The following is a 19,596-nucleotide window of genomic DNA, read 5'->3' as shown; positions in this document are numbered from 1 at the left end:
TATTTTGCAGGGAGTGTAGACTGACCTGCAGATTTTGCAACACGTCTGATGTAGCTTGAATATTCAGGTTGGTGATATAGGCTACCACCAATATGCCCCTGGTTGTCTGATTACGCAGGACTGATGTGTATAGGCTTTAATGCAAATAAAAACAAAACAGGTAATGTCACAGATTAGAAGCACTGATCCCCTATTGAAAAACTGTATCCTTGAGAACCCTGTATTGTCTTCCATCCTACTAATGCAGTGGCAGGGCCTTACACTGTCACAACAGTTAGCATTTTGAAAAGGACTAGCCCTATAAGACTGCCACTTGGGTGTGCCAAATTAAAAAATCTACAGGCTAAATCAATAAATTATATATACTGTACATATGAAATATTCCCAGAGATACGATTTATGGACTGACCATAGAACACAAGAATGATATGAAACACTGAATTAGATTAATTTCCTGATGTATTGTTTATATGGTCAGGATGTTGGAAGTTTAATATTTAACACTGACTTTTAAGATTTTTAAAATTATTTGTGGAGACGAATTTCAATTTAGTTTTTAATGTTTTTATTGCCATATTGGTGGACGAACTGATGCATTTATTGCTAAGATAGGGTGAGCATTATGCAGAAAATGTTTCCTTTAAAATAAAACATTCAAATATTTTTTTGTATGGGAATTAAGAAAACATGGTGTACATGATGCTTGTCTTTGTACTTTTTTGGTATTAATGTGTTGCTTTTGAGGTAGGTATGTGTCTGTATCTGAAACATATTCCCTATAAAAGTATGTTAACATTTACTGCAGACATATTTCGTTGCTGTACATTGGATGGATTAACCTGCTCAGCATTGCTCATTAAAGATCATTCTATATTCAATATAAAAATTAGAGACACAGCAAGTGTCATTTGAGCTTTAGGCTGGGTTCACACTGATGCGGCTGCGGGTCCCATTAGGGGGTCTGGTTGTGTCCCTGTACACCGATTCAGGTGCAAATCCGGTCTGAATTTTTGCCTGAATTTGCACTTGAAACTGAGGCAAAGAAACACAGGGACCAATGTGGACCTTGGCTGCCCCAGGGCTGTGTGAACCGGCTTCATTGAGAGTCGGTGACAGTCTCCTGTCATGCGAATTGGATGCAGGGAAATGCATAAGTCTGAACCCAGCCTGAAGTAAGTGCATCTGCAACATTGGGTGCTTAAAGCGGTATTAAACCCATTATATTGTAGCTTACCAATTCACTGTGATGGCTGCATTTGTTTTATTTTTTAGGCTCTCTTTCTTATATTTTCATCTAGTGATCCTACAATAAGTCTGGTTTTTCGAAAGAACAAGCTTTCTTGTAGATTGTATCAGTTACAGGGATGTGCAAACCTTTCAACACTGGCAGGGGTGTTTAAAATGAACAGTTTTTTATTTATTCGTGTAAAAGCTTTATCTCAAAAGAAAAAAAATGTTGCTGTAACTGTTTGTGTAACTGCTGTGTAAGCTGGAGTTTGCCTTCAGTTAGTGTATCTAAATGTTCTAGTACATTTAACATTCCCCTACCCCCAGACTGACAATGCTGCTGTCCAAAGGTGCCCCCCTGTGCTCATTTAACCGGAGCGGGGTCACTCTAATATAGGTGTTGTGTTGTTGGCAAAATCACCAGGAGAAAATAGAGAAAAAAAGAAAAAAAACAATTGCAGCCACCACATTTAATGGTTGGTATGCTGAAATATATAACATTTTTAGTTTTGGGTTTAATACCATTTTAATTATAATAAAGGCTGTGAACCTGTGACAAGTTCTGCCTATGTATAGTTGACCTAGTCCTGCCTTATATTTCAAATTTCTATTTAGGTTTTTTTTTATTCTTAATTTATAAAGAAGGCAAATTGGTATATCAGTGCAAGGTACAGGTTACAGTTGTCATATGTACAACCAGGCTGCAGGGTTGTTACCCAGGTCACTTGCCATTAGTTTTCTAATTAGCGACTGAACCAAGTCCCAAAAATTTGTAAGCATGGGGCAATCCCAAAAAATATGGTGTATGTTACTAATTGCCTGTTGACAGGGCCAGTACAGAAAGAAGGTTTGCTGAAAGATCTTGTGGTGTCAAAGGGACTTTGTATCAAACTCAAAAGATTTTAAAGCCTGAGTCCTGTGTTTTTTTCACTATACAAGATTTATGGGCAAAATGCTAAATATTATCTCATTTTTCGCCAGGAAGGAAAAACCAAAGTCTCTCCCCCATTTCTGTAAATACGTTTGAAAATAATCAGCTGTTTGGTTCATTAGTTGATAGGAATAGGAGAGGTTGTAACCAAGTGGAGTAGGGCCCAAGGAGAGGGTTTTAAAAAAGGTACCGCTATTTACCAGTTCCTGAGCTTTTACATAAGGTGAGAAGAAAGTGTCACATATAGGTTACCTTCCATAGTGTGATTGGGAGGTCTGTCAGAGGCTGTATCTCAGAGATTGTCTTCTATCCCCTGAGGTCACAAAGCTCTTCACCCTGAATTTCTTATAGGGGTTTAAAGTCTGGGTTAGCAGGCAGAGTTCCTCTCAATGGGGGAATACATTGAGTTCCGTGGTATCCTTGTCAATAGGCTTTCATCTCGTGTAAGAACTTGGAGGGTTACTACTGTTGTGGGATAGCACCTTTTCTTAGGCCTTGTAGTGATTGATCCAGGCACTCCTACTCTAGTTTTACCCACAATTTTGTGACAAATGTGTACATTGTTTTTAGTTAAATCTTATTTTATTCAGTTTTATAAGAAAAAAACACATATAAGTAAGACAATGTTTAGTACAGGTCATATGGTAGATGATTAAGAACAAATCTGTCATACAATTTAATATTATATTATGACATTAATCTACAGCTGGATGTAATCAGATTTCTCAGATAAGAAGTGTAACAATGCTGAAATGTTCCCAGTGTAGTTTGAAAAAAAATAAGGGGGGGAATATGATATCTCCCAACACTACTAACAGCTCCACTAAGATACATTTTCACAGAAGTTTGTTAGCATCAGTTTATTGAAACATGACCAACATAAACAGGGGATAAGGATGAATTTGGATGGATAGAGAGTAGAAATGATAAGGCTATATTGTAGAAAAGAGAAAGGAAAAGAGAAATGAGCGACCAAGGTGAAGGGGAGATGAAAGGAACTCGAGGGTTTAACCCTTTCATGACTAAGCCTATTTTTGAAATTTGGTGTTTACAAGTTATAATCCCTATTTTTTGCTAGAAAATGACTTAGAACCCCCAAACATTATATATATATATTTTTTTAGCAGAGAATCTAGAGAATAAAATGGCGATTGTTGCAATATTTTTTATCACACGGTATTTGTGCAGCGGTGTTTTAAACGCAAATTTTTGGAAAAGTGACACTTTCATGAATTTTAAAAAATCCAAACAGTAAAGTTACCCCAATTTTTTTGTATAATGTGAAAGATGATGTTACGCCGAGTAAATAGATACCAAACATGTCACCCTTTATAATTGCACGCACTCGTGGAATGGCGACGAACTACGGTACCTTTGAATTTCCATAGGCAGACGATTTAAAAAATTTTTACGGTTACCAGGTTTGAGCTACAAAGGAGGTCTAGGGCTAGAATTATTGCTCTCGCTCTGACGATCGCGGCGATACCTCACATGTGTGGTTTGAACACCGTTTACATATGCGGGCGCGACTTCCGTATGCGTTTTCTTCGCTGCGCGAGCTCGCGGGGACAGGGGCACTTTAAAAATTTTTTTTTTTTTTTTTTATTTAATTTATTTTTGTACTTTATAAATTGTGTTTAAAATTTTTTTTTTTACTTTTATTGCTGTCACAAGCAATGTAAACATCCCTTGTTACAGTAATATGTGGTGACATGTACTCTTTATGGAGGGATGGGGGGTCTAAAAGACCCCCCATCCCTCCTTTACACTTCAAAGTATTCAGATCGCCGAAAACGGCGATTCTGAATACTGTGTACTTTTTTAAATTCGGCGCCATTGGCAGCCGAGTAAACGGGAAGTGACGTCATGACGTCGCTTCCGCATTTACAACAAGGAGGCTGGAACGAGGCCGCTCGCAGCTTCGTTCCAGTCCGCCCCCAGCCGCCGAAGGCGGCCGAACGGACACCGGGCCTCCCGATCGCACGGGAGGCCCGGTAACAGCGGCGGGAGGCGGCGGGAGGGGGGGGATGTCCCCTCCCGCTCCTCCGGTATAACAGCCGAGCGGCTTTTAGCTGCATCGGTTGTTATACTCGGGTAGCTGATCGCCCGCTGAAAACAACGGTACCGGGATGATGCCTGCAGCTGCGGGCATCATCCCGGTATAGCCCCGGAAAGCCGAGTACGCATATGTGCGTTCGGTCGGCGGGAAGGGGTTAAAGGGGAGGGGAAACATAGAAGAGTGACAGCAGAAAGTGATCCATCAAGTCTACCCATTTTTACATATAAACATAGAAAAGTGACGGCAGAAAAAGACAGCGTGGTCCATCGAATCTGCCTATTTTCTTTTTTTTTTTTTTTGTTAAATTTATTGTCTGAGTATAGATCTATGTTTGTCCCAAGCATGTTTAAAGCCATTTACTGTTGACTGTCTCACTACCTCTGCTGGAAGTTTATACTAAGCATCAACTACCCTTTCAGGAAAATAATAATTTCTAAAAATTAGTTTTGAACTTTCCTCCAGTTAGTTTGAGGTCATGTCCCCGTGTTCTTGATTTTGGTTTCATATTGAAACAAACTGCCTTCCTGAACCTCATTCACCCCCTTGATGTATTTAAAGGTTTCAATCATGTCTCCCCTTTCCCTTCTTTCCTCCAGACTGTACATATTTAGTTCTTGAAGCCGCTCTTGATATGTTTTATCCTCCAAACCATTTTTGTTACCCATGTCTGGACTCGTTCTATTTTATCAATATGTTTGTGTAAGTGAGGTCTCCAGAACTGGACACAGTATTCTAAATGAGGTCTCACTAAAGATCTATATAAGGAAATCAGAACCTCCTTCCTCCTACTGGTGATCCCTCTAGTGATTTTATTTGCTTTTCACATGGCTTAGTCACACTGTTTGCTCATTTTGCAATCATCTGAAATAAGCATGCCCAAATCTTTTTCTTCTGTAGTGTTGTAGTGTTGGCTAACACTGTATCCCCAATGTTGTAATCTCTCAGGGGATTTTCTAATTTATTTCTTTTTGGCGGGGGGGGTTAACTTTTTCTTGGCTGAGTATAGATCTATGTTTGTCCCAAGAATATTTGAATCCACTTACTGTTGACTGTCTCACTACCACTGCTGGAAGTCTGCTCCAAGCATCAACTACCCTTTCAGTAAAATAATACTTTCTAAGATTAGTTTTGAACTTTCCTCCTGCTAGTTTGAAGTCATGTCCCCGTATTCTTGATCTTGGCTTCATAATGAAAATGCTACCCCCTGAACTTCATTTACCCTCTTGCTGTATTAAAGGATTTTTAGTCATGTCTCCCCTTTCCCTTCTTTCCTCCGGACTGTACATATTAAGTTCCCGAAGTCTCTTATGATATGTTTTATCCTCCAGACCTTTCAACATTTTTGTTGCCCGTCCCAGGCTCACTACTTGGGAGCAAAAAAAAACAAAAAATACTCTTGCACATTAGTGTGATGCCGGGTGGTCTATTGTTCAAGGGATGGTGTCTCTGACCTTGCTGCCCTCCAAGGCAGGGGATGCCCTAATAATCACAAGAAAAAAACAAAAAAAGAGGGCGCACCAGCCTAGTGCATTATTCCAAGTATATTTATTGATATTAAAAACAAAGTAAAAACTAGTCACAAACATGTGGAAAAATAAAGCTTATAGAGGCCACCTTGTCGTGGCAATCGGTCCTGGAGCCAACAGTTTCCAGATAACAGAGGACCAGGCCTCAGGGCTTCTGCTAGCTGCCGCTTTTTGAAGGAATACCTTCTTCCTCAGAGCCTCAGAACCTCAATCAAACTGATTGCCAGGACAAGGTGGCCTCTACAAGCTTAATTTTTCCACATGTTTGTGAGTAGTTTTTACTTTGTTTGTTAATATCAATAAATATACTTGGAATAATGCACTAGGCTGGTGCGCCCTCTTTTTTGTATTTTTCTTGTCACTACTTGGGAGGTAGTGATCTCTCCCCATCCTTGTCAGGTCCAGTTAGTAATAATGGCTATATTCATTGGCTAGTGAATCTCAGAACTTGGGAATGCCAAAACACTGTCCATGTGGCCCAAGTAAAGGTATGATGAGATAAAGGATCATATAATCTGTGATAACTAGATGTTTGAGATGCATGATGGAATCCAATTCAACTCATTTTGCTAGAGTTGGTAGCTGTGGCAATTGCCAATGTCTCACAGCAAATGTTTTCACTAAGCTCTATAGTTTGCTGGGCCTTATTGATTTTAGAAGGGATATCAGTAAGAACAGTTCCTTGTACAAAGTTGCACCTTCAGTCTATAATCCTATGCACATTATTTTTAAAGCTGTTACTATAAAAGGTCCACCTTTATACCAGATTAGTGAATCATCCCTAATAGTTTCAAAGCATGATTTGACAGGATGCTGTAAGTTATGACATCAGCTGACAAAATAACCATTGTAAAAAATGCTCAGTTATCTACAGTTATATGCAACAATAATTGTGTTCAGCTTTTCGAAATATGGCTTTTTATTCTCTAGCAAATACAAAGTTTCATGAATTATTTTTATTTTCTATGTACATAATGAGTAATTCCGATGGGTAGAGCTGATAGTAGAAAAGCAGTTTGTCTCGGTCTTTTATTATGAAGTTCCCTGAGAGTGAGAAGAGTGATACCTATGACCCATAGACACCTCCCCTTAGCACACATACTATACTGGCTCCCATACACTGTTCTGCAAACAGGAAGCTTCCTGCCTTTCATTCTCCACCCTGGCTGCTCTAAGGCGGCACACACCCTTTCCAGCCCAACCTTAAAAGTCTCCATTCTCCCTAAGGAATCTTTTACAAAAGAAAAAGGAATCTCTGGAAAAGATGTCAGGATTATTTGCTGGTCACACATAATACGCTAGATCGGTTCTTTCGCTTGTCATCACAAATCTTGCACACTTTCAGGAACTGCCAGGTGAGTGCAAGCCTGTCAACATGGCTTCAGGTTACAGCGTACAGTCCAAACTGTATTGTGGGGTTGTTTGTAGACGCAGTAAGAGGACGGCTGGGATTTTAAGCTTATGTTCCTACCTTTTGCTTAATTTTTCTTTCTCACCGTAGTTTGAATGTGATTATGAAATTAGGAACGGTGTCATTGACGCAATGTCAGACAAAGAAAGTGAAAGCCTCCATAATAATTGTCTTCACACATTGACTCATTTTTAATTTACTGAAATGTATCTGAGAACTTCTTGATCTCAGCTGCTACTGATATTTATATAGGAAAAGAAGGCTAATATGCCATTTGTAAGCTAAATTCAGAAGTCAACTGGTCTATCCACATAACTAAGCAAGTCCCAGCATGCAGCCGTAGAAGAATCCTCTGCTAAGCTCACTGATATTCACAACAGGATTTGAACCTAAAGCTTTTCCTTTAGAATCAAAAAAATAAGCATGCACGCTAAGTTCAGTTTAATGACAGCAATGCATGGTTAAAATTTCACTTGCTGAAAATAACTTTAAAGGAGTTGTAAAGGCAGAAGGTTTTTTTTATATCTTAATGGATTCTATGCATTAAGATAAAAAAAACATTTTGTGTGTGGCAGCCTCCCCAGCACTCCCTAATTACTTACCTGAACCCCATCTCTCTCCAGTGATGTCCACGAATGTCTAAGCTGTCCGGGACATGCCTCCTGATTGGCTGAGACACAGCACTGGCGCCATTGGCTCCCACAGCTGTCAATCAAAGTCAATCAGCCAATCAGGGTAGAAAGGGGGCGGGCCAGGCCAGGGTTCGGTGTCTGAATGGACACACGGAGCTGTGACTTAGCTCGGGTACCCCCATAGAAAGCTGCTGGCTGAGGAGGCACTCGATAGGAGGGAGCAGCCAGGAACAGCAAAGAGGGACCCGAGAAGTGGAGGATCCGGGCTGTTCTGTGCAAAACCAACTGCACAGAGGAGGTAAGTATAGCATGTTTGTTGTTTAAAAAAACATGACTTTACAATCACTTTAATCAGGAAAATTCCTATCGACTACAATATTAAAACTTCTAGAATCAGGAAGTCGGGAGAGAACACAGATAAAGCTTTTCACCTGTGTGCCATCTACTTACTAATGCCACAACCATGGGTTTTTAATTACTACAGGCAAACAAGTGCTTACAAACAATGATTGGGTATCTACAAACTTGTTCCGTGTACATGAAGCCTAACCCCTTAGGTTACCCAGTGACTATAACAAGCATGCTTTACTGCATATACAGACTGCTTTTACTGTTGTAGGTTTAGTAACACTTTAACGAGTCCTACAAATGCTGATACAGGGGATCCTTGTCACATGACTGGACCAGGGTGAGCTAAAAATAGGTAAGTATAGAGATCTCTCTTATACAGGTTAGTCGGTATAGGTTTTAGGAACTGGGGGGAGGGGGGGGGGGGGATAGTTAGGTTTAGCCTGGAATTCTCCCTTAAGTGATAATGGTCCAATAATTATTTTTGCAACACATAGGTAAAATATCTGTTTTTAAATTCCTGTTAGACAAGTACATGATGAGATGTCACTCTGTTGCTGGCCGAAACACTGCGGGAGGGAGGAATTCCCTAGGGACAGACAGCCTCTTAGCGATCCTGCTTATGGCGATTTCGTCAAATAACCAGGATCATTAGTGGCAGGGTCACCCATCTGGTGATTTGTCGAAATCAGGGTCACCCATCTTACATGTCGAGAATAATATTTGTCGACAATAATGCAGATAACAATGGTCACAAAATCAGACAAGTGAAAATATTATCAGTGATAAAATAAAAAATATATAGTGACATACAGTGAAATATGATCAATATAATAATATGAAAATATTGATAAATACAATAATGGATATCAATAAAGATTAGTGTCCATGTGTGATGATAAGGGACCACATAAGATAATGATAAGTCCCAAAAATAAGTGATCCAATGCAAGTATGTGACAATCACTGGAAAGTCCCACGCCACGGACTTTCCAAAATTATTAGCAATTGGCTGTGAGAGGACAGTCTTCTCCTTAAAGTGGTTGTATACCCTTTTTTTTATTTTTACCTACAGGTACGCCTATAGGTAAAATGTAATTTACCTACAGGTAAGCCTGTAGGTAAAATGAATATCTCCTAAACCTGTACGGTTTAGGAGATATTCGCCTTGCATGCAGCCGCTGACGCCAGCGCCTACTGGGAAGAAGACTCCCGCGCTCATGCGCGGGAGTGATGTAATCGCGACTCTGGCCGCTCACAGCGGCGGAGCCTCGAACCTGGAATCAATTCAGGGTCATTACTCACAAGTGCCCAGGATGGCGGCTGCCTCCTCCCAGATTCCACTGGACACAATCCAGTGAGTGAGACAGTCCTTCTTTAGACCAGATCCCTTTGATTAAGTCTTGAAGTCAGTCCCAGATTACATCTAGGTCCTGACTCTGCCACCGTTGAGGCTTTAACAGAACAGCCACACAGTCCAGAACCTACCTCAGGGGCAATACCCCCCTGAGGCTATGAACTCTCCTTTCTGGGGAAAGACAATCTCTCCAGGGCTTTAGACTATTTATCAGCTACCCAGCCACTATTTAAGTGCACCTCCCCAGGGATTGGCCAGCCTGTGAAACTCTGAACAGACCAGACCAAACAGTTACTGATCCCTTGATCACAGAAGGTGACAAAAACTACATTTACCTAGCATCCTATGCTAGGGGGTGCTACATTGATCCAGCTTAAATTAATGTAAATTAAATATGCATATCTCAGGGGCAGGATTAAGTTCCCCCCTTACATTGACCAGTGATGTGTTCACATTTGGATGTTGGAGGTCAGTGGTGTTTGCTCTCTGAAAGATTGGTGGGCAGTGGGGAGTGCTCTAAAAGTGCTGATGGTTAGTGTGCCCCCCATGTGGTCAGTCCCCCCCCCCCTTTGGTGGTCAGTGTGCTATCCCCTCCTGTGGTCCTTGACAACCCCAGTGTTCAGTGTGTCCCCCCCATTGGTGGTCAATATGCTTCCTGATCTCTCCACTGTAACTTCAGCCCAGAACTATACAGACAGTATTAGGTTGGATATCCTTTTGCCCAGCACTGCCTGCAATGAACAGAGAAAGTCACTCTGACAGTCAATGTTCTTTTTTAGGCCTCATTAAAACCCAGGGCACCTCGCAGGAGACCTGGGACATGTGTTCCCATTTCTGGGGGTCTAGTGGTGCTTATGACATACAAAACTCACTTCCCAGAATTGATGTCATGAGTAAGTTCTGCACTCCAGGACACACATGTATGTATGTCACTACTACTGTATGTCACCAATGGAAACTGAGAGATTTACATTCCAACAGACATAGTTCAGTTCTCATTATACACGCTAACAATGACATGTGCCCTCAGCACACACAGTTCACTTCCCGGTATCCATATCATCAGTGAGAAATTTTCGTAACTTGAGTAACCTCTTCAGTTTCGATCTGGAGCAGTGGCGGCTGGTGCTCAAAATTTTTGGGAGGGGCGCAAACGAACTGAAAAATTCTGAAAAATACTGAAACAAAGACATCAATTGCAGTCATTGTGCCATCAAATGCAGCCACTGTGCCCATCATATTCAGCCAACTGTGCCCATCATATGCAGCCAACTTTGCCCATCATATGCAGCCACTGTGCCCATCATATGCAGCCAACTGTGCCCATCATATGCAGCCACTGTGTCCATCATATTCAGCCACTGTGCCCATCTTATATAGCCAACTGTGCCCATCATATTCAGCCACTCTGGCTGCATTTGCTGGGCACAGAGGCTGCATATGAAGGGTACAGTTGGCTGCATATGATGGGCACAGTTGGCTGCATTTGCTGGACACAGGGGCTGCATATGATGGGCACAATTGGCTGCATATGATGGGCACAGTTGGCTGCATATTATGGGCCAGTGGCAGCTGGTTCTCAAAATTTTTTTGGGGGGGCGCAAACAAACTGAAAAATTCTGAAAAATACTGAAACAAAAACATCAATTGCAGCCACTGTGCCATCAAATGCAGCCACTGTGCCCATCATATGCAGCCAACTGTGCCCAGCAAATGCAGCCCACTGTGCCCATCATATGGAGCCACTGTGCCTATCAAATGCAGCCAACTGTGCCCAGCAAATGCAGCTCACTGTGCCATCATATGCAGCCACTGTGCCCAGCAAATGCAGCCAACTGTGCCCAGCAAATTCAGCCAACTGTGCCCATCACATGCAGCCAACTGTGCCCATCACATGCAGCCAACTGTGCCCATCATATGCAGCCAACTGTGCCCATCATATGCAGCCTCTGTGCAAATTCAGGCGCCCAGCGTCCGAAAAAGGGTCGGACGCCTCAATAGGGGCTGGCTACAGCGGCCATGGATAGATCCATGCAATTTTACATGGAGGAGGTGGTTGGAGAGAGGGGGTGGCGCCCGTGCACCCTAATGGATGCACTGCCACTGATCTGGAGACTACCATGCAAAAAAAATGAATTAAAAAAATCGCCAATCATGCATCCGATAATCTCATTGTGTGTACTGGGCTTTAGACTTGCCATATACTATACAGTTTCGATACTATTCAAATTTAGATCAGATTTCATTTATGGAAGCTGTAATACAGCTTCTATGAATGGAGGAGCTGGGGACACAATTGGGTACTTTTAGTGAGTGCCTGTCACAGCTCCCACAGTTCGATTAACCCTCTCCGCACTAGAAGATTACGGTAGTGGGGGTAATGGGGGCTTAGAGGATGAACATGTCAAGGAATCTAGAAAACAGCAGCACAAGAGACACATCACAATTATTAGAAGGCAATGTCCCTTGGGCTGATTTTGTTTTTTTTATTGTGCTATGGCTTTAAATGCATTACCTCATACCTCTTTATTGCCCACAGAACTCGTACCTCTTTACTGACTATGTGCAGCATTGAACGAGGCCCTATATTTAACTGGCCATGCGATGGGGAAAATCCAATCACATGCAGGCACTGTTTCAGGATACTGCCACGGCTTCCAGCTGTCAGAATAAATAGCTGGCAGGAGAGATTCGTCCAGGGGAATCAAGCGGTTTCTTGCCATGTAGGCCAGCTTAAACTCCGTGCCAGTCCTCAAAAGTGTTCCAGAGAGCATTTGACCTCTATGCTTCCTTTGCTTCCTTATCCTGATCAAACTTGTGCTTTTCTTTCTTTCTTTCTTTTTTTTTAACATTGAACTTTTAATCATAATAATCATAATACTGTTGCAAAGCCACCCACATGAAGAATTCAAGAAAAACAGTGTGAGTAATGGGAAGGGCCAAGATGGGATGTTTTTCTGGACCTACAAATTAGAACAAGATCTCTGGATAAACTATAACTGAAATATTTGTATTAAGTAAATATAAAGTGGCTGTAAACCTTTACATAAGCCCAGTGAAGTGACTGGCCTCAGGTAATACACAGAGATGAAACAAATCTTCCTACATAAGTACCTGTTTATATGTAGTCTTCTCTTTTCTACATCCATTCAAAGTGCAGAAATTATACAGCTTGTCTGAGCTTCCAGAGAACAGGTGGGCGGAGAGCTGAACTTACACTCTGCAGAGCTCAGTGAGGAGAGCTCTGGGAGCTGATTGGAGGGAAGGGACACCACCCCCTGCCCCTTTCACAGCTCACAGGAACAGAGCTGAGGCTGTCAATCTGCTGGAGATCCCTCCCTGTCACCATTTTTTCTCTTAGTGTCAGGAAAACTTGTCAGAAGTGACTCATGCTGATAGCAGAGGAACAAAGCAGCAGACTGAAATGACACTTAATGCTCTTAATTGAGACAAGTACGCACCATAGAGGGATGTTCTTTGTTCATATTTCATGCCTGAGGTTTACAACCACTTTAAAGAGGGACTTTACCAAGTGTCAGTACTAGGGTGTGCTCTTGAACCACCACTCCAATGAGGCAAGAATTCAAATGAGCTTTATTTCTGAGTGAGGGTCCTTGGAATCCTCCCTACACGATCCAATATGGTACCCAAGTATGTGTCAAGCATTTGATAGAAATTCTGCACAGGTAAACTAAGCAAGCGATGGAAACTGCTTTTGCTGAGATTCTATCAAATCTTAGCAGCAGAGCATATGGGAAAGGTAATATTTCGCTTCCTTCATTATAAACCTTCCTTTCTCATAAAAGCCATTGAGAGAGATTTGCTTTAAGGGAGTTCCTGATACAGCTGGTACATGTTCAATTTAAAGAGGAAGTAAACCCTGACAGGTTTTACTTCCTCTTTTTTCCCCCTGCAAAGTAAAAGCATAATGGGCTAGTATGCATTGCATACTAGCCCATTATGCAAACGAAGCCTGCGATGTCCCTGCTGGTGGCCGCATCCATCTTCACCCCTCTTCCTTCCAGGGCCGTGGACTCTGGCTCTGTGACTGGCCTGAGCCGCATGACGTCACTTCCGTGTGCACGGCACGGGCCCTTTAGAAATGACACAAGCGTATATGGTAAATCTCTCCTAAACCATGCAGGAGATATTTCCAGTACCTACAGGTAAACCTTATTATAGGCTTACCTGTAGGTAAAAGTGGTGTAACGAGGTTTACAACCACTTTAAAAATCATATGACATAGCTACCGAAAGTATTTGGCATTTTTCTATAGTCTACTGTATAGCCCTTCATGTCTCAGAATTAACACAGGAATTAAACCCAAAAGCAAAAATGTATTATATTGCAGCTTACTACTGTAGTTCTTAGATATGGTGGCTGCATTAGTTTTCTTTCCTTTATCTTCACCTGGTGATCCAGCCAGTAAGTCTGTTGTTTTGCAACAAAGCAAGCTATTCTGCAGAAGTAGCAGTTAGAGCATTGAGACAAACCATTTACCTCTGACAGGGGTGCTTACAATGATCAGCTTTTATTTCTTTATGTAAAACTATTATCCCAAAAGTTAAAAACTGTTAAAAACTGTTGTAACTGACTAAAAAGTGTTAGCTGCAGTTGGGTTTCAGTTTGTTAGTGTATTTAAATCTACTAGTACATCTAACACTCCCTTCCCCTGGTCTTTATTGGCTGGTGACCTAGTACTAAACTCTACTACTACAGGGATGCTGATGTGATTAAGGTGTAACTGAACCCAAAACCAAAAATGTAATATATTGCAGCTTACTAGTCTTTGGTGTGGTAGCTGCTTTCATTTATTCAAACTGCATAATCCTGCAATAACACACTTCCTGTCCCTGGGTGGCTACATCATTCCTTCACTGTTTCTATAAAGGGAGCCAGTGTTGTCACCCTAGGCTGCTCCCCTGAAATAGAGTACAAACATCAGTGGCGGCTGGTGCTCAAAATTTTTGGGGGGGCACAAACAAACTGAAAAATTCTGAAAAATACTTAAAAAAAAAAAAAAAATAACATCAGTTGCAGCCTCACTGTGCCTATCAAATCAGACACTTTGCCCATCAAATGCAGCCACTGTGCCATAAATTGCAGCCACTGTGCCCATTATATGCAGCCGCTGTACCCATCATACGCAGCCACTGTGCCCAGCAAATGCAGCCACTGTGCCATCATATGCAGCCACTGTTCCCATCATATGCAGCCACTGTGCCCATCATGTGCAGCCACTGTGCCCATCATGTGCAGCCACTGTGCCCACCAAATGCAGTCACTGTGCCCAGCATATGCAGCCACTGTGCCCAGCATATGCAGCCACTGTGCCCAGCATATGCAGCCACTGTGCCCACCAAATACAGTCACTGTGCCCATCATATGCAGACCTTGTGCCCAGCATATGCAGCGACTGTGCCCACCAAATACAGTCACTGTGCCCACCAAACAGTCACTGTGCCCATCATATGCAGCCACTGTGCCCACCACCCCACTTGCGGGGCTCGCGGCTCTGGCAGCACCCCCAACCTCCCCCCCCCGCTCTGACAGACCCCCTGGCACTTACCACAGCAGCTCCTCTCCCATTGCACCAGAGCGGCGGCGACCTCCACTCAAGCGTGTGTCTCCTCTGCTCCTCTTCCTAAGCGCCAGGCATCCAATAGGGTGGCCTGGCGCTTTGGCCAATCAAGAAACAGGTCTGACGCCTGCCTCCTGATAGGCGGGGAGGAAGGTTAGTGTGAAAATAGCGAAAATTCATTCGCTATCGTCACACAATTGGGTGGGATCAGGGCGCACTCTCTCCCCGAGCCCACCCTATTTTGAAGCCTATTAGAGCCTCCGGCTCTAATCAGGTGCTTCAAAAAGTACCACCCCCTCCCGCCCCCACCATAGGAACCCATGCGTCCAGCGTCCTGAAAGGCGCCGGGCGCATGGATGGGGGGGCGGTGCCCGTGTGCCCACAATGCACGGGCCACCACTGACAAACATGTCTGTATTTCCTAATCTCTATTACATGGGGGACAGGACAATCAGTAGTTTACAGGAGATAGTTAGGAAGGAAGATATTACTCTGTGCAGCTCACAGGGAATTGACACGGACATGGCATGTCTGGCAAGATCAACAGGTATATTCTGTATTTGCTGAAAATGTTCGTAGCTTGAAAAAAAATTAAATAAACAAAGACAGCCACCATATCTAAGGACTGTAAGCTGCAATATATTATATTTTTGTTGTTGGGTTTAGTTATCCTTTAGGCCTGGTTTACACCTATGCAGCTTGCCTTTGCAACATTTCTGACATGCGTTTTTGACACATATTTTTTGATGCATTTAGCATTTTTTTGCCAACTAGTTGTTGGGCAGATTAAAAAAAGGCAAAATGTGGCAAAATCGTGGCAAAAACGCAGTACATGCTTTATTACAGCTTCTCCATTGAAGTCTATTGAACCAAAAACGCACCGTTTTGCATTTAAAAAGTCCCTGACCCCTTCCAAAAATGCAGCGCCTGAAAAAAAGCATAGATGTGAACGTGTCCCATAGGAAACCATGTTAAATGAACTGCAATGCGTTTCTGCAAAAAGCACAAAAAAATGTGATCCAGGCCTGAAAGGGCCATAGGCAGAAAATCCAGTTTAAACGACCTTCGAGAGGCACATTTTATCTGTCTGCATTATGGAATAGGCTATGCAATCTCTCCTTTTGTCCTTTAATAGTATTTAAAAGGAACCACCATGCTTATGACAGGATAATTCAATCCTATTTTCAATAGAAATGGTTTATCAGAGGGATTCTGTTTCAGCACATTGCTAAAATGTGATCTGTTTCAGATTTAGTTGAGGCCTCAAACCTTTCTTTGCATGTCAGAATTTCATAGAATGAGCTCCTGATAAAAGTATTATTACTTGTACATTGACATACATCTCTGGCAGACACTGTGTATAGGGAATATAATGAATGTAATGACTTCCCGTCTGTTATCTGCTGTAACATGCGACATAGAATGTCAAATGACACCATATCTATTCACAGAACAAGAGTTTATTCTGCAATAATGTGAACCTAGAATTGAAATTCACAGGGGTTGTGGCCAGATAGGCACACTATTGGCCGTTTGGTGGACGTGCCCTAAGGTCCGCCGCTTTTGGATGAGGGTTTCACTCATTTATTTTTTCAGCCACAATGGTTAACATCCTTAGAGATGCAAGCATAACCTTACTTAATAAGCCTGTCGAAAATGTTCCAGGACATATCCAGACCTTAATTTACTTCATGTTTCAGAAAAAGATTCTATAGCCACAGAGTGAAAAGCCCTGTAGTAGACATTGCATTAGTGAAAAGGAAACTTACGTGGATCATTGTTGAACGACAAAAAAACATAAGTGTCTTACGAGACAAACAATCCACTTTTGATAAAATATGGTCCTTCATCCTTGGTTAGCCTACCTGCAGGTCCCGAATGAACGCGACTTATATTGTATCGAGGATCCCCGAACGGAAGCACTTCTTTCTTTATTCTTTTTCCTATCCTTACCTTTTCTATTGTTCTTTTGATTGTTGCCAGTCTTGGCTTCATGCTTTAGCAGCTCTTCTGTTCTTTTCTTAACAGAGCTTCTTGTGTCTACAGTTGTGGGGCTTGAGTTCCTTATGTGGGATTGTTTTATTGTACCATAATGGGAAATACTCAGGAAGCTATACTCACTGGATTAAGGCTTTTCTACTTTGCAGGCCTCCTCATACTGATTACACATTGGTGAGGTGTTGACCTCCAGATCCCTATGACTTGTTGCTTTGTATTGCATTTTCAAGAGAAGCTGTCTAGATGGCTATTTCCCAATGTTAACAAAGTTTGTGCTATATGGAATTTGAGTATACACCTGTGGCCTTATGAAGGACTAAACCTAACTACCAAGATCTTCTCTGGTTTCCCCTTTTGGTATATTTGTTCCTCTCACCTCCACTTATGTATCATTTTTGTTTTATGTACAGAGCACATTGGTGAGGTGTTGACCTCCAGATCCCTATGACTTGTTGCTTTGTATTCCATTTTTAAGAGCAGCTGTCTAGACGGCTATCTCCCAATGTTAACAAAGTTTGTGCTATATGGAGTTCGAGTATACACCTGTGGCCTTATGAAGGACTAAACCTAGCTACCAAGATCTTCTCTGGTTTTCTCTTTTGGTATATTTCTTCCTCTCACCTCCACTTATGTATCATTCTTGTTTTATGTACAGAGCACGCAAGGATTGTTTGCTGCTCTGGAAGGTGATCACTTACTTTTTGTTCTTTTCAAAAAATAATAATAAAAAATGGTTGAAAAAGAAATTCACACCTCCTATGAATCAGTAGTGTCCATACCAGGCATTACCAGCCATCGTTAATTCAAGTTAAAAAGGGAACTCATTCCAGCCATGAAATCTTCTGACTGAGTTCCCTCAGATGACCCAAACCTAGGCAGCTAATCACATGGTCTCTGGCCACCAGGCGCATGTAGATATTTGGCATCATTAGAGACAACAGAGGGTCTATTGTTTTTCGTGAAATAACAGGATCAGCTAGGCAAACCATTGACATTACTTCTATTTTTACAATGACAAAAATATAAGTGAGCTTGTACAGTAGAAGGAGAGTTTGGCAAACACAGAGATAATTCCAAACGATCAATGAAAATGACAGTTGAAGTTACTCAAATTAGGATTTATGATAACCGAGGAAAAACAAATTGACACTTGCCCAGAGTCACTAGTCAGATTTAATTTATTCAGTGCAGGTTATAGAATGGGAGGTTTAACCTAATTGGCTATTTTTTTTGAGACTATCAAAGTTCTACAGTATATCATTGCAGAACATTCTGGAAAAACTATTAGGATGTGAAATGAAATATACACTATATCAGTGATATGCAATTAGCGGACCTCCAGCTGTTGCAGAACTACAAGTCCCATGAGGCATAGCAAGACTCTGACAGGCACAAGCATGACACCCAGAGGCAGAGGCATGATGGGACTTGTAGTTTTGCAACAGCTGGAGATCCGCTAATTGCTTATCCCTGCACTATATTATTAAAAGTAATGGGGCGCCTGCCTTTAAATGAGTAGAAACTTGAATGCCATCCCAGTCTTAGTCCATAGGGTTCAATATTGAGTTGGCCCAGCCTTTGCAGCTATAACAGCTTCAGCTCTTCTGGGAAGGCTGTCCACAAGGTTTAGGAGTGTGTCTATGGAAATGTTTGACCATTCTTCCAGAAGCGCATTTGTGAGGTCAGGCACTGGTGTTGGATAAGAGGACCTGGCCTGCTGTCTCCGCTATAACTCATCCCAAAGGTGTTCTATCGGGTTGAGGTCAGGACCAGTCAAGTGCCTCCACCCCAAACACGCTAATCCATGTCTTTATTGACCTTACTTTGTGCACTGGTCCAAATAATTTGGTGGAGGGGGAATATGGTGTTGGGGTTGTTTTGCAGGGGTTGGGCTTGGCCCCTTAGTTCCAGTGAAAGGAACTCTTAAGGCGTCACCATACCAAGACATTTTGGACAATTTCATGCCCCCAGCTTTGTGGGAACAGTTTGGGGATAATCCCTTCCTGTTCCAATGTGATTGCGCACCAGTTCTCAAAGCACTCAACCTCAACCCGATAGGACACCTTTGGGATAAATTAGAGAAGAGACTGGGAGCCAGGCCTTCTCATCCAACATTAGTCCCTGAGCTCACAAATGCGCTTTTGGAAGAATGGTCAAACATTCTCATACACACTCCTAAATCTTGGGGACAGCTTTTCCAGAAAAGTTGAAGCTGTTATAGCTGCAAAGGGTGGGCCAACTCAATATTTAACCCTATGGACTAAGACTGGGGTGCCAATAAAGTTCATGTGCGTGTAAAGGCAGGCTTCCCAATACTTTTGGTAATATTGGGGGTTATTTACTAAAGGCAAATCCACTTTGCACTACAAGTGCAAACTACAAGTGCAAAGTGCACTTGAAATTGCACTGAAAGTGCACTTGGAAGTGCAGCCGCTGTTGATCTGAGGGGGTCATGCAAAGAAAATAAAAAACAGCATTTTAGCTTGCACATGATTGGATAATACAATCAGCAGAGCTTCCCCTCAT

The 19,596-nt window shown here is 42.1% G+C and overlaps 1 protein-coding gene and 1 long non-coding RNA gene across 3 annotated transcripts in view; one reads left to right on the top strand and one right to left on the bottom strand.

Moving 5' to 3' along the window:
- LOC141147491 (uncharacterized) overlaps window positions 1-7,795 on the bottom strand; it is a 53,486-nt gene extending 45,691 nt beyond the window's left edge. The window contains exon 1 of the long non-coding RNA XR_012245057.1: window positions 7,757-7,795. This is a non-coding gene — a long non-coding RNA (uncharacterized lncRNA). The remainder of the gene's footprint in view (window positions 1-7,756) is intronic.
- Window positions 6,863-19,596, top strand: part of TJP2 (tight junction protein 2) — a 159,940-nt gene continuing 147,206 nt past the window's right edge. Inside the window, exon 1 of one of the 2 annotated variants that reach the window (XM_073634689.1) lies at window positions 6,863-7,098. The gene's annotated coding sequence lies outside the window, so the exon portion shown is untranslated. Of the gene's footprint in view, window positions 7,099-7,976; window positions 8,085-19,596 lie in introns of those variants that run through there. The other variant, XM_073634697.1, reaches the window with a different exon arrangement.

This window comes from Aquarana catesbeiana, linkage group LG01 (assembly GCF_042186555.1).
Source record: "Aquarana catesbeiana isolate 2022-GZ linkage group LG01, ASM4218655v1, whole genome shotgun sequence".
NCBI classification, from domain to species: domain Eukaryota; kingdom Metazoa; phylum Chordata; class Amphibia; order Anura; family Ranidae; genus Aquarana; species Aquarana catesbeiana.
The sequence above is the reverse complement of the archived record's forward strand: the minus strand, read 5'-3'. Positions and strand labels throughout refer to the sequence as shown.